A 15,139-nucleotide genomic window follows, 5' to 3' on the forward strand; every position below is an offset into this window, starting at 1 on the left:
TACTTCTTTTTTTTATTAAAAGTCTTCTTGTAAAAAAACTGAATGCTTTTTCATTGTTCTCAGATCCAAGGGTTTGGGTCTGTGGTCACCTATGCAAATTGGTGAGGCTTTTTATCCAACATTTCCCAGGAAAGGGGGGGTGCAAGTGTTGGGAGGATTGTTCATTGTTCTTAAGATCCAAGGGTCTGGGTCTGTAGTCACCTAGGCAAATTGGTGAGGCTTTTTACCAAACTTTGTCCAGGAAGTGGGGTGCAAGGTTTTGGGAAGTATTTTGGGGGGAAGGACGCGTCCAAACAGCTCTTCCCCAGTAACCAGTATTAGTTTGGTGGTGGTAGCGGCCAGTCCAAGGACAACGGGGGGAATATTTTGTACCTTGGGGAAGTTTTGACCTAAGCTGGTAAAGATAAGCTTAGGAGGTTTTTCATGCAGGTCCCCACATCTGTACCCTAGAGTTCAGAGTGGGGGAGGAACCGTGACAGGGTTACCACAGCAGAGCACCCCTTCGGTCACCCGCTCTCCCCTTCTTTCCTATCTTCCCTCTGACTTTGTTGTCTAGTACCTGCTTCTGTCTTCTGGGAACCTAGATTCTCCTCCTCACTACGACGGAGGGTCATAGGGGTTCCCCCACCCCTATCCTGGAAACTCCCTCCTCCTCCCACCCGAGGGACTCCTCTCACAGCCATTTTTTCTCTGTTGGATGGGGCCCCCAATCTGTTCCCAGCATGACGGGGTATGGCAGCCAGTCTACTACTCTCGCCCATTGCTAGGCAAATTTGCCCCCAACCTCCAGGGGCACCTGCGCCATGGGACAGGGCCTCCAATCCCCCCAGATGTCTTCTAGTATCATTCGTCTCCCGGCGATAAACCAGTGCGGTTTCACCAGCCCATGCTGAATGAGGGAGCGGGCCGAGGCCATATCGACGAAACCTCTCTGGGGTTTCCTGCCCACCTGTACAGGGATGGTGGCCAGCTCTTTCCCCCGCTTCTTCCCACTTGTCCAACCACAAAATTCGGCAAGCCCACACTCCATCACTGGGCAGTCCTGGGATTTGTGTCCCTGCTGCCCACCATGCCAGGAGACCAGTTGACCTGGGTGCCTAGGGGCCCCCTTAGCCTTTTCTCTCTTTTTCTCCAGGCATCTCCCGGGGATAGGTTCTCAGGGCTTCTTCCCCCAGTCCAGGTCACGGCCTGTCTGCGGCTCCCTTCAGGGAAAGTCCACCTCAGCATTTTGACGGCAGAGCCTTCAAGGTCATCGGCTGGTGCCTCCGGACCCAGACCTGCATGTTCTCCAGGAGGCCCTGCACAAATTGCTCGAGAATCATCCGGTCCATTATTTCTCCCACCGTCTGGTGTTAGTCCATAGCCACCATGTAGCCTAGTCAGTCAATTTTGGGGCTAACACTCAGGGCCGCAAACCCCCGGTCTACCCCAAACTTTTTCCTGTACTTCTCATCCGACAGCCCCGTCCAGTCCTGGACAGCCGCCTTCTCTGCTTCATAATCTTTGGCCTGGTCGTTGCTTCAGGCCATATAGGCAGCCTGAGACTCGCCAGCCAGATAAGGAGCCAGTCTTAGGGCCCAGGTCACCTTATCCCAGCCAGCACCCATGGCTACCTGTTCGAAAGTACATAGGAAGGTGTCAGGGTCATCGGCGGGGCCCATTTTACACAGCCCCAGCCCTGTCGTGTGGTTTCCATCACTGCTTGGGGGACTCATCACCTGGTGCAGGAGCTGCTGCTGTATATTGGCCTGCTCCTGGATGAAGTCCTGGAGGGTTTTTTGTTGTTCAGCCTACCACACGAGTAAGGCCTGCCTCTCAGCCTGGTGGGACTGTTGGAAAGCCTGCAGGGTCTTCTGCAGCTCCTCCTGCTGCTTAGCCAGCCACTGCACTGTGCTCTCCATTCTCTCGGGTGGCCACTCCTTGGCGGTGGCTTTCGACATCCCAGACAAGCCCCCACATGTAACAGGGTTCTCACTGCGCCCCGCTGGGTTCAGTCTCCTAGCCCTGCTCCCCAATGAATCAGGATCCCTGCAAGCTGGGTCAACACCCATGCTCTTTATTCCTGTGTCTGGTCCCCACCACCACCAACTCCTACTATTTGCAGAGTATTTACAGGTTTGGCTTAGCACAGGCCTCAGTGGTAGCAGGCTCCTTCTGAGCCTACTCTCCCCCTCCTGGTCTTTGCTCTCCTCTTGGGCTCACTTCCTCCCAAGCTTTTAGCTGTTAACAAGGCTGGCAGGTGTGGCCAGTTTCCAGGCCAGGCCTAGCTAGTGGCCCAGCCCCAACCCATTTCCCCTGATTGGGGCTGGGATGGCAGGAGCTGATTAGGGCTTCCCCTGCAGCACCCTGCTACAACAATGAATCAAATCACTAACACAGAAATGAAACATTTCAATGGTTTCAAATTGAAATGTGTTTGAATTTTCCTTTGCAGGGCATTTCAGTTCAGAACAAAAACAAATTTAGAAATGTGAGAATTTCCTGTGGAATGGATATTCCGGTTCTCACACAGCTCTATTATTTAACAATATCCAAAGGCCAGAGTTCCAACAGAGCATAGGACAGTGGTGCAGTGTTACAATGGAGATATGGATATGGACACCATGTGCATTCACTGTTTAATGCATTTAATGTGTGACCTACTGGAGACTGCCGCTCTATAATGTACGCTACAGAGGTTCGCCGGCGAGCTGCAAAGTACAAGCAAAATCAATATGAAGGGGTTAGTGCACTGTAGCAAAGCAACTGGGAACATTGAGTTGGATGCATATTTGGATTTGCATTTGGAAGGTCAATATTACTGCCAAGTCCCATCATTTACAAGGAGATTTTTGTCCGTAAACATGTAGCTCCAACAGCATATACTTGCGTAAAATTTTATATTTAGTAGTTTATAATAGCATTGTTTTCCCCTTGCAATCTTCTGAATGCATGAACTGCTTTCTGCAGCAACCATCTATCTGTTGGTCTGTCTATCTTAGGGATTTATCCTGTTGTTCCCCTTATGTTAATATCTGAGCACCTTCCATATAACATCAGTAGCAATAGTGAAGTCCCTACTGTACTTCACAGAGTCTCTAGCGCTTCTCCTATGGGGAGTCAAAGCCCTGCTTGGGGGAGGGTTCATTTAATATTTTTTAAATATTTTATTCATTTCCTCTCTCTGTTTTGGTTGGTAAGCGGTTAAGGGGAGAAGGGGCTGTCAGTTTTGTGAGTGTCATTCTCAGGGTGGACAGTTTTGGTGGGTGTGGGATGAAGACAGGGACTATAGCCAGGGGAGCTCATCAGCTGAGCAGTGGAGTTCTTGCTGCTCCCCCTTTTAGAGAGTGCCAGCAGGTTCACTCCCTCTGTGCACTAGGGAAGCATTGTGCTTTGCCGGCCAACAACAATGCCAACCAGAGCTCCGCCCCTCCACTCCGCCCCTACTCCAGGCTGGGACTTAAAAGCTTTTGCTGTTGAATAAAGGAGTCACTTTAAGGGTGTGTCTACAATGCAATAACAAATCTAAGGCAGCGAGTCTCAGAGCCCGGGTCAATTGACTCAGGCTTGCAGTGTAGACATATGGGCTCAGGCTGAAGCCCGGGCTCTGAGACCCAGCAAGAGCAGCTGGTTTCACAGCCCAGGCTCCATCCTGAGCCCAAACATCTACACTGCAGTTTTTAGCCCCACAGCCTGAGCCCCACAAGCCCGAGTAGCTGACCCAGGCCAGCCACGGCTGTGTTGTGGGTCTTTTATTGCAATGTAGACGTACTCTAGACTCCATCTAGCCCAAAGCCTGCACCCGTCACAGTGTTTCAAGAGCCACACAATAGCCAAGTAATATAAATAAAAATAATAACTCCAACATGCTATTCATGATTCCTCTGCAGTGCAATCTATAAGGGCAATCTTTTCTCTCTTTTAATAAAGCCTTTATTGGAGAAATTTAACAGAATTATGCCCTAATTATAGTAGGTTTTTTTTTTATTTGCTACTGGCATGAAACATACCAGCTGAAGCTGTCTGGGTTCATGGTTTGTGTCATGGATATGGAGGGAGGGGTAGACCCCTTTGAGATCCCTCCTGGCCGGGGGGGGGGCTCCTCTCACCTGTGGAGGGTTGAGAGGCTAGAGGTGGCCTCGCTGGCACCTGACCAAGATGACCAATGAGGAGACAAGATACTTTCAAAAGCTGGGAGGAGGGAGAGAAACAAAGGGTCTGTGTCTGTCTGTATGCTGCGCTTGCCAGGGACAGAACAGGAATGGAGTCTTAGAACTTTTAGTAAGTAATCTAGCTAGGTATGTGTTAGATTATGATTTCTTTAAATGGCTGAGAAAAGAATTGTGCTGAATAGAATAACTATTTCTGTCTGTGTATCTTTTCTGTAACTTAAGGTTTTGCCTAGAGGGGTTCTCTATGTTTTTGAATCTAATTACCCTGTAAGATATATACCATCCTGATTTTACAGGGGGGATTTCTTTATTTCTATTTACTTCTATTTTTTATTAAAAGTCTTCTTGTAAAACACTGAATGCTTTTTCATTGTTCTCAGATCCCAGGGTTTGGGTTTGTGGTCACCTATGCAAATTGGTGAGGCTTTTTACCAAACCTTGTCCAGGAAGTGGGGTGCAAGGTTTTGGGAAGTATTTTGGGGGGAAGGACGCGTCCAAACAGCTCTTCCCCAGTAACCAGTATTAGTTTGGTGGTGGTAGCGGCCTGTCCAAGGTGTAATATTTTGTACCTTGGGGAAGTTTTGACCTAAGCTGGTAAAGATAAGCTTAGGAGGTTTTTCATGCAGGTCCCCACATCTGTACCCTAGAGTTCAGAGTGGGGGAGGAACCTTGACAGTTTGTATGGTATATTAAATGCTTCCAACTGCTGTCTTTTGTGGTTGTTAACAAGTCAGGGCCAGACATGCATGCATTTTCTGAGCGCTTTCTGAAAATGGCGTGGGTTACACTAAGGTCTAGTCATTCCCCTTCTGTAATTTTATTAGGGCTGATCAACTTATTTGCTGAGAAATAATATCCAACCATGTTTTTGGAACTGCAGTCTATTAACTAAGTAAAAAGAAGCATGTAGCCCTCAATTTATGTACATTACTGCCCTAGGACTCGATCCAAAGCTCCTGAAGTCAATGGAAAGACTTCCATTGACTTCAGTGAGGTTTGGATCAGACCCCCAATCAATCACAAGTTCATACTATCTTCCTTGTCTTTGTCGTCTTCCTTCTTGACAACCCCTTGTGTTGTTTCCTCAGTGGCGCTCCACATGGCTAACCCACATGGATCAGATTGCAACATCTGGCCTTTAGATTGTGAACTGGGGACTTTGGTCGAGTTTTTCAAAAGCGACCAGTGATTCTGGGTGCCTCAGTTCTAGGGTGTCCAACTTGAGACGCTTTAAAGGGGCCTGATGTTCATAAAATGCTGAACATCCACTCGCACCCATTGAAATGCAGGCCCTTTTGAGGTGTATCCAGTTGAACATCCAAAAACTGAGATGACCCAAAACACTGACTATTTTTGAATATATTCCTGAAAAGCACCGTGCACTAGCTTGCTATAGGAGGATAATAAAGCGCCTGATTCTCTTCTCACTTACATTGACATGAATCAGGAGTAACTTGAATGAAGCCAATAACTAGGTTATGGAATATTGTCAAGTCCTATAGATATGCTATAGAAAATAGTCAAGTTAAGCGTCTTTTTGCATGTAAGAGTTGAAAGGAAAATTCTCATCATCTCAGAAAGACCCATTTAAATTGAATTTATAAATTAGAATAGTCAAATGATTGACTTTAGATCCCATATTTCAGCTGGGTAAACAAGTCCCAATTAATAATTTATTTAGCCCCTTTTCTTTTAATGAACTGACCATCAACTATACGCAGCAGCAACAGGCCTGAAAATCATTTTCAACAAACATTTGTGGGAGCAAAATTTCACCTGCACAACTATTCCAGCAAACCCTTGAAGGATTGTAGTGAAAATCCATTTAGGTTTTGTCAAGTGTTTGTTCATATCATTTCTCACAACTCTCCCCCCAGGTTCTATTCCAAACCAGACAACCATAGAGACTAGAGCTGGAAAAGACACGCTTAATCCTAGGTCACGTTGTCAGTCCCTCCTGCCCAGTGGTAGATTGTCCTCTGCGGTACATTCACCCGGGCCTTATCTTAATTCATCAGATAAAAAGGATGGTCTTGTAGTGAAGGCATTGAACTCGGTCTCTAGAGAGCGGGCTTCAATTCTCATTTTTGCTATAAACTTCCTGTATGGCTTAGGCAAGCTATTTAATTTGTCTGTGATTAGTTCCTTTATATATATGATGGAGTAATAATAGTTCCTTTCCTCACAGAGGTATTGTGTGGTTATATCCATTATTGTTTGCTCGGGGCCCAGGTGCTGAGTTGATGGGGGACATATGATTACTTAGACAGGCACTAATAAATGACTCAACCAATGGAGCTTCCACTGTTTCCTTTGGGAGACTGTTTCACAAATTGTCTAACAGCCACTTAAAAAGTTTGTCCTGATCTCCAACCTCAATTTCCCTTTGCTCAGTTTCATCTCACTGCTCCTCATGATGAACCACCATAAACAATTCCTCTCCCTGCTTGCTGTTCACATCTTTCAAATACTGGCCGAACTGTGAACAATTTTGCACAACACAGCAGGGGGGAAGGAGCACCTTCTTCCCCTTCCCTCCCCCCCTTCCGCCCCGGAGCATTTAGGAAGATGTAGTGCCGCCTTCAGAGATGCCCATGTGGCTTGTCAATATTGGAGCACTGAGCACCTGAGGAGAACATCCACCTGGTGAGTGAGCTTGCTTTCATTTAAAAAAAAAATCTTCAAATTGTGTTTGCTTTACAATCTGAGTTCAAGCACTTAATTAAAGCCAACAGAGGATTTGAAAGTAAAGAGAAAAATTAGAGCAACAACTTTTTACATTATGCTGTAGGCGGTCTCTCTCTCTCAAAATCAAACATCCCGTCCCCTAAATGCACATTTAAAACATGGTGACAGAGGGATCTGATGGGCTGGATTCTGCTTAGCCCTTCTGCAGGGGAGCAGTACAGGTGATAGGGGGCTTCTGACAAATTGCATGGCCTGAATAACAGCTGCATTCCTGAATAAGTGAATGGCATTCCCTGCATTCATAGAAGCATAAGGATTGCACCCTAATTACACCCTATGGTGAGTGAGAGAGCAGGAAATAGATGGAGCTGTTGTTCCTTCCTCTCACCTTCCCTGCCTGCACCAGTAGAATTCGCTGGTTATGCAGGGGGTCATTTGCTGCACTGCTTTTGGGGGTGTCACAGGTTGTGTGATTTGCAGACATTGGAAGAGGCAGAAAGCTCTTGCGGGCCCCTGAAGTGATGTATCTCCTCATTGCACCCAATGAAGGGTTGAGCCAAAAAGGCACATCCTAGTCCTATAATGTTATTAGATTCATTCCTAATACACCCAGCATTACAGTTCCTAGGCACTCCTACATCACTGTCTAGTGCATGGACTATCCCCAGTGTTCTCCCTGCTTCCTGCTCCTGCTTAGACACTAAGACAAGTGGACTGGGGGAACCACCCATCTATTAGGGAAGTTCCTGCATAGGAAGATTTTGCAATGAGGTTATGATTCTGCGCTGAACATACCTGCAGGCAGACTCTTGCACTGATGTCACTGGGGCTCTGCCACATGGGTTCAGGGGTCTTCCTGTGTGCAGCTCAGTAAAGGATCAAGGCCTTATGGAGGTGAGTCTCATACCACAGGTAGAAGATGGTAAGATTTGAGCTCAGCATGAGTGTCTACAAAATTTGGATTCAAATTCCAAACAACCCTGCTCCGCATCCTGACCCCACCTCACCATAGTTGGAGGTATTAGAGGAAGGGAATTGTTGATTTGCACCCATCTCTAGTCACTGCTTTTTGAACTACATTACTTTGGGGTGTTTTTGGACCGACAAAGCACTGAAAAGGATGAGGAAGATGGACAGGGGGTTGAAGAGCAGTAGATGACAGGATTTCTAAACTTGTCACTGTAAGCTCTGCCAGGAAAGAACCATTCTGGTTTTGTTCCGTACACACATTGTTCTTATCAAGTGGTCTGCAGTAGCAAATGGATGGCTCTGAGATGTAAACAGATTGGTGGGGAGCAGTGGGGTGGAGCATAGGCAGGGTAGCAGGGCTGGATCTAATTCCGTAGTGGCCATTCATTTGTAAGAAACTACCCCGTGTGCAAAAAAGAACAGATGTTTCATGTCTCAGGCTTTGTAGGACACTGGGCTGAGGTTATTTCTTGGCTTCACTTCCCATTTGTTTATTTGTTCTGAATGGCTGTGATAGTGTGTCTACTTCGCTTAGTCTCTGCACACAAAGCATCCCAATTGTGTCTCTCAAGGAGCAGCTCCCATCACTTGTTCTCATGGCAGCTAGAAGAGTGAGCCCCTCTCTTGTTGGGCTCAAATGACACATTTCATAACCATCCGTCATTGAATGGGACACAATGAAGTTCATTTGAAAGCCCAAGATCCAGTCACTGTTTGCTTCCCTCCATACCCTGATGCTTCAAGTGATATAAAGAAGCCTCCTCTCCAGACAAATCAGGTTCTATTTCCTTGATTTATTTCTGTCAAGGTTCCTCCCCCACTCTGAACTCTAGGGTACAGATGTGGGGACCTGCATGAAAAACCTCCTAAGCTTATCTTTACCAGCTTAGGTCAAAACTTCCCCAAGGTACCAAATATTACCCCCGTTATCCTTGGACTGGCCGCTACCACCACCAAACTAATACTGGTTACTGGGGAAGAGCTGTTTGGACGCGTCCTTCCCCCCAAAATACTTCCCAAAACCTTGCACCCCACTTCCTGGACAAGGTTTGGTAAAAAGCCTCACCAATTTGCCTAGGTAACTACAGACCCAGACCCTTGGATCTTAAGAACAATGAACAATCCTCCCAACACTTGCACCCCCCCTTTCCTGGGAAATGTTGGATAAAAAGCCTCACCAATTTGCATAGGTGACCACAGACCCAAACCCTGGGATCTGAGAACAATGAAAAAGCATTCAGTGTTTTACAAGAAGACTTTTAATAAAAAATAGAAGTAAATAGAAATAAAGAAATCCCCCCTGTAAAATCAGGATGGTAGATATCTTACAGGGTAATTAGATTCAAAAACATAGAGAACCCCTCTAGGCAAAACCTTAAGTTACAAAAAAGATACACAGACAGAAATAGTTATTCTATTCAGCACAATTCTTTTCTCAGCCATTTAAAGAAATCATAATCTAACACATACCTAGCTAGATTACTTACTAAAAGTTCTAAGACTCCATTCCTGTTCTGTCCCTGGCCAAGACGACTACAGACAGACTCAGACCCTTTGTTTCTCTCCCTCCTCCCAGCTTTTGAAAGTATCTTGTCTCCTCATTGGTCATTTTGGTCAGGTGCCAGCGAGGTTACCTTTAGCTTCTTAACCCTTTACAGGTGAGAGGAGCTTTCTCCTGGCCAGGAGGGATTTCAAAGGGGTTTACCCTTCCCTTTATATTTATGACAATTTCCTTGATCTAAATAAAACTTTCTTGGTCCCACCCTTTATTTGTCTTGTCTATTTATATAGTAAGTTCTTCTGGGTCTGTCTCTCACTGTGTACAGTGCCTAGCACAATGGGGCCTTGACTTGTGTTGAGGTTTCTTGATACTGTACTACTACTGATAGCTAGCAGTAATGGGACAGAAATGAAAAGAGGGGAAATGCAGATTGAATGCCAGGAAAAATCTCCTAATGTTGAAATCCATTAGACTCCTAAAGCCTCATCACTTTTAAAATATTTAAAACTAAATTTGTCAAAGTACTGAAGAGAATATATTGCAGGAAAACCCTGTATTTTGAGAGAGGTGGAATAGGGGATCTTAAAGGATTTTTTTCAGGGCTGACATCTGTTGTATGGTTGCATGGTTCTGCAGACTGGGGGACCATCACATCTCCCAGTCACTTCAATGCTAAAATACTTCTGCATTCCTAGGTCATATTAGCACCTGAAAGATACAGATACTCATACTTCAGCCTTTCTGAAAATACCTCCTTTATATTATTTTACTGTGTCTTTGAAAGAAGCAACATTAGAGGAGAATCAGGAGTGATTATGGATCAAGTTCTGCTCTGAAAGATACATGTGCCCTCAATGGGGCTGCCATGTAGATCTAATGCCACAACTTTAATATTGTCTAGTGACTATGGGCTCTTTTCTTGTCATCTTCTGTTCTCAGACTCTCCAAAAGAATGTGAAGTGTGTATCCTTGAGAATTCTCTCGCTCTCTTTTTTTTAATTGATCTTTGTCATAAGAATAGAAAACGATTGCGCATCTATCTCAATTATGTAACAACTTGGGATTTTAACATGAGAAATTTGACAAGAATAGCAGATAGTACATATAATAGCAAATCCGACACATTAAAAATAATCAAACTCCTCCAGAGCAGTTTTAAAATAGCTTTTTAAATTGCAAGGTTGGGTACATTTCACAAGATTGAGACCCATCTCCGGAGGGGACATGCAAGGTAGGGACAAGTTGGAGACTGTGGGTGGGATTTCCAAAAACACTCAGTAGTGGCCTAACTGCTTTCTATCATGTCCATGGTAAAGCTCCCACAGACTTCAACGGTAGCATGGGAGAGGTAGAACAATGCTCTGTACTTTTGAAAATACCAACTCACACTTCCCTTTATGGCCCCCATTATTGTAATACCTGAGCATATCAGAACCTTTCAGGCATTCATCCTCACAAGATCCCTGTGAGGTAGGGAAGTGCTATTATCCCCATTTTGGAGTTGGGGAAGTGAGGCAAAGATATACTAAGTGACTTGCCCAAGGTCACACAAGAAGTCTGCAGTAAAGCAAGAAATAGAATCCAGGTCTCTACTGGCTAGCACCCTAAGCACTGGAGCTCAGCTTGCAGTATTCCACCACCCTCTGGTCTCTCAATGGTAAATTACACCAGGTTAGCTCTTGTCTACCCATGTTGCATCAGTTTAACTTCTTTCATATGTGTCACAAGTTGGTATCTAGATTGTTCAGCCACCTAAGAGCTGTATCATCCAGGGAAGCAAGGTGTTGCCGTCTACCTTCTAATCTTCTAATCATGCACTTCTCCACCACAATTGACCATCTGCATCACTGCTCCGCAGTCAGACTGTGAAGATTAAACTAAGCCAAAAGTTCTGCAGTTTAGCAGCCACTCTGGCCGTCCCAGTCATCAGTCTGGTAAGTCCAGGATCTGTGTCCCAGGTTGCAAACAGTGGATGTAACTGAGGCCTTCTGAAATTTGTCAGCACCCCTGTCTCTCTAGCCCTGAGTTGCTGTCACTCTGTGAGGACATAGCTGTCATCCCTGATATGTCATTGTTCGTCTGAGACTGGCACTGGGCCAGCAGCACTGGACATGAGTGCATGGATGGCTGCCGCAAAAGGATGTCACAAAGTCAGCTGTGGAAATTCAGCAGGAATTGCAGGTGTAGGTGTTTTTTTTTTTCTGAAGGCAGACAGATCTTCTTGTAGGAAGTGTGCATTGCTTACTTGCACCTATTGGAACCATTGTCAGCTTTGAGCACAGCAAGTTGTTTTCAGCCATCATTCTGCTCTTCGCGAAGTTTAAAGGGAGCTGGCATCTCATCAAAGATTTGGGGAGCTATATGAGCCAAAACATATAAATTAGATGTTAATGTGTGGCTAAGGCAACCTCTAATGATGCAAGTGACTGTGTTGAGCTCTGAATCAATAAAATACTTATGCCAGCTTCTGGCCCAAACTGCTGGGATATGTCCTTTGCTTTCTCAGGGCATCCCTTGTAAGACGAAACAAAAATAGACAAAATGCAGAAAAAAAGGGTTGGATTTAGTCTGAGGCAAAAGGCCATGTGGAGGTGAGGACAATTATTTATTTTACCATGCCCAGTCTACCTTACCTATTTATTATTCAAAGTGCCTTAGGACTATCCAAAGGATAGGCCTCTTAAGTATTAATATTCATTTGCCTGTATGTTTATTGGGTGCATTTCTACTGGCATATAACACTGATTTTACACTGGAGTGTCTCCTTGATTTCAGTGGACTTACTCCTGCTTTACACCATTATAAATGAGAGCAGACACTAACTTTTTCGATATGCCATGTAAGTTTGCTATGGTCTGACAGTGGGAGTGAATATTTGCCTTCTGGTTGCACACAGGTGCTATACACAAACGTTTATTGCTGAAGAAAACAGTACAAAATTAACCACGTCTAAAAAGTTTATGGACATCATAGGGATTTGAATCTCATATTTCCAGAGCATCTACAGCTTAAGCTAAACGAGCAACCCCACTAACTAGTAAAAGACTCCTTCCTCTTACGTGGACTAGCCACAAAAAAAGAGGAGAAAGACCCACATTGTCCTGGTGAAAGGAGTCAAACCCAGAGCCCTGAAGACCGATGTCCTTATTTAACCACAGAACAAGTAGATCATGGGTAACAGCAGTAGTCATTTTCTCTGTGTTGTCCCACATATTTTATTTTTATTCTGGACATAAGAATGAAAGGGTAGTTCAATCTTCATTACTTTATATCCTCAGTCTTTGGCATTTCGGATAAGACGGACAGCAAGGTTGCCAATTATTGACAATGGTAAGGATCATTTTTGTGATGCTGACCTTTGTCCACTAGAAACTGGACTGAGAAGGCTTATTTATTCTATATAGGAAAATTAACCCCTCTTGATATGATATTCAAATGGTCTTCAGAAAAGATGGGGACAAATTGGGGAGAGTCCAGAGGACAGCAAACAAAAATGATAAAAGGTTTTGAAATCCTACACTATGAGGAAAGGTTGAAAAAATTGGGCATGTTAGTCTTGAGAAAAGGGGAGACCTGATAACAGTCTTCAGATGTGTTAAGGTCTGTTAATAAGGAGGATGGCGATCAATTTTTCTCCATGTCCACTGAAGGTAGCGCAAGACGTAGTGGACTTCTTTGGCAGCAAAGGAAATTTAAGTTAGATATTAGGAAAAAATTTCTAACGATAAGGGTGGTTAAGCTCTGGAACAAGCTTCCAAGGGAGGTTGTGGAATCCCCATCATTGGAGGTTTTTAAGAACAGGTCAGACAAACACCTGTCAGGGATGGTCTGGGTTCACTTGGTCCTGCCTCCACACAGAAGGCTGGACTTGCTGACTTCTCTAGGTTCCTTTCAGCCCTCCATGTCTATGATTATAGGATTCAGTGACTGTTTTATGGAGAGCTTTGCAATAAGATTCACTTGGAAATAGCTCTTAAAAGAGTACATATCTTTTCCTGCTACTCCTTATCTAGTGGTGATCATATTTGTCTGAGAAGTGAAAAGGTAGGATTATCAATGCTGAGAAGTAAGAAAGTGCCTGTCGCACTAATCTGTAAGTATTTGAATTATTATGTGGATTACCTCTGTAAAGTTGTGTACACTGTGCAGGCAACAGTACAGTGTATTTATACCTGAGGCAAATGAATAAAATCACAGGCACAAGTAAGCATGCATGCTGCTGTAGGAGGCAGAGGATGAACTGGTTCAGTAAAAGTCAGATATGTACCTCTGAACAATGGCAAAGCAGGCTCTTAGCTGCCTAATAACCCTAAACTCACAACACTGGCACATATCCTGACTGGAAACTGGAGACAATGAGCCCAATTCTCATCTCACTTATTCTGGTGTTATTCATGAGTAACGTTACTGAGGCCAAGATGCTACAAATCTCACAGAACAGCTGATTTCCACCTTCTGGGCTGAAAGCTTGTGAGAACACCATGCAGCATTTAAGCACCTGAACCAGAAATTAAGCTTTGATTGGGGCTTGAACTGTAACCTTCACCAAATGAGGATCTGGATGCAGATACTATCATATTTAATATGGATAAATTATGACTACCTTCAGGATTCACTTCGGAAGCACATGAAGTTTCTCCTGAAAATCCGAACCAAAGCTGGTTTCCAAACCCAAACTAAGGTTTCGCATGGCTTAGCCATACAGAAAATTGTCTTCTCCCAACAGAGATGTTTTGAACAGTCTTCAGGTCTCAGACAGTTTTTCTCCATCCTCCTTTACCCTGTTCTTGAGATTCCCTAGCTCCATCTCCCACTTTTTTTATAGATTCCCTTTCCTAGAAAAAAACTCTCTACTAGCTTTCCAGTCCCCACCTGACACTACTGCTGGGGTGAACTTTCCACCTGATAACCACTGTCTCGTAAAGAAAAACAAATTACCACCTAGATTGCCACACCCATAACTTGCTTCTTTTACAGTTTCCTTTCCCAGGGACAAGGGTCTACATTGGTTTCTTTGCTCGGTCTCTAGACCTCTTGATTATCCCTTTGCAGAGAAGTTCCCCACCACCATCTTTGCTCATCCTCTCCTGCCTTTCTCTCTGATGCGTCCCAGCTTCAAACATTCCTCCACAATCTTACCTGGAGGGATGGGGGGGGAAATCCCCTTTGGGTTTCTTTTTCCTCCCAAGACCTGACTCCCTGGTGTTTACATGTTCAGAAATGACAATGAGTAAGACAGACAAATCAGGCATTGATCAGTTAGAACATACTAACTAGCTGACACTGTGTCCCCCATTGACTTACATCCTTGGCAACCCCACTGGCTCCAAGTCAAGGGAGATTTTGACTCCATATTTTCAAGGTCCCTTGTGCCACAACAAAAGCAAACGGCGGTCAAGCTTCATTGTGACCTTATTAGGCTAGACCTGGGATAAAATCTGAGGTTTTTTCAGCCCGATTGTAATATGGTTTGGTCCCTTCCACAACACTTGTATGCTTTGATTGTGGGTCAAAATGGCAGCGGCACATAGAGAGGTTTGCTTAATGACCTACATTTTATACAAACTGCAACTGGAGAAGCTCAGTTTTCCATGTCATTCCCAAGGCTGCAGTGTAAGAAACACTCCAGGGCCAGATCCTTGATCTCAGACCCAGCAAACACAGCCTTCCAGACATGTTTTGACTCCTATCTCTTTGCTAAATTTCAGCTATGGCATGTAGGGATTTTTTTTTTTCTGAGCGTAGTTTTGAATTTTAGCCAAGACCTCAAAGACGTAGCCTGCCTGCAAGAAACATTTGCCTAAAATTACAGTGAAAAGCAAAAAAAGGG

The 15,139-nt window shown here is 44.6% G+C and overlaps 1 protein-coding gene across 3 annotated transcripts in view; it reads right to left on the minus strand.

The window, feature by feature from the left end:
* TFAP2B (transcription factor AP-2 beta) overlaps positions 1 to 15,139 on the minus strand; it is a 219,507-nt gene that overhangs the window by 123,451 nt on the left and 80,917 nt on the right. The window contains exon 10 of one of the 3 annotated variants that reach the window (XM_073335730.1): positions 10,900 to 11,666. The exons of the other annotated variants lie outside the window; for them this stretch is intronic. The gene's annotated coding sequence lies outside the window, so the exon portion shown is untranslated. Of the gene's footprint in view, positions 1 to 10,899; positions 11,667 to 15,139 lie in introns of those variants that run through there. 3 annotated transcript variants of the gene reach the window in all.

Source organism: Lepidochelys kempii, chromosome 3 (assembly GCF_965140265.1).
Source record: "Lepidochelys kempii isolate rLepKem1 chromosome 3, rLepKem1.hap2, whole genome shotgun sequence".
NCBI lineage: Eukaryota > Metazoa > Chordata > Testudines > Cheloniidae > Lepidochelys > Lepidochelys kempii.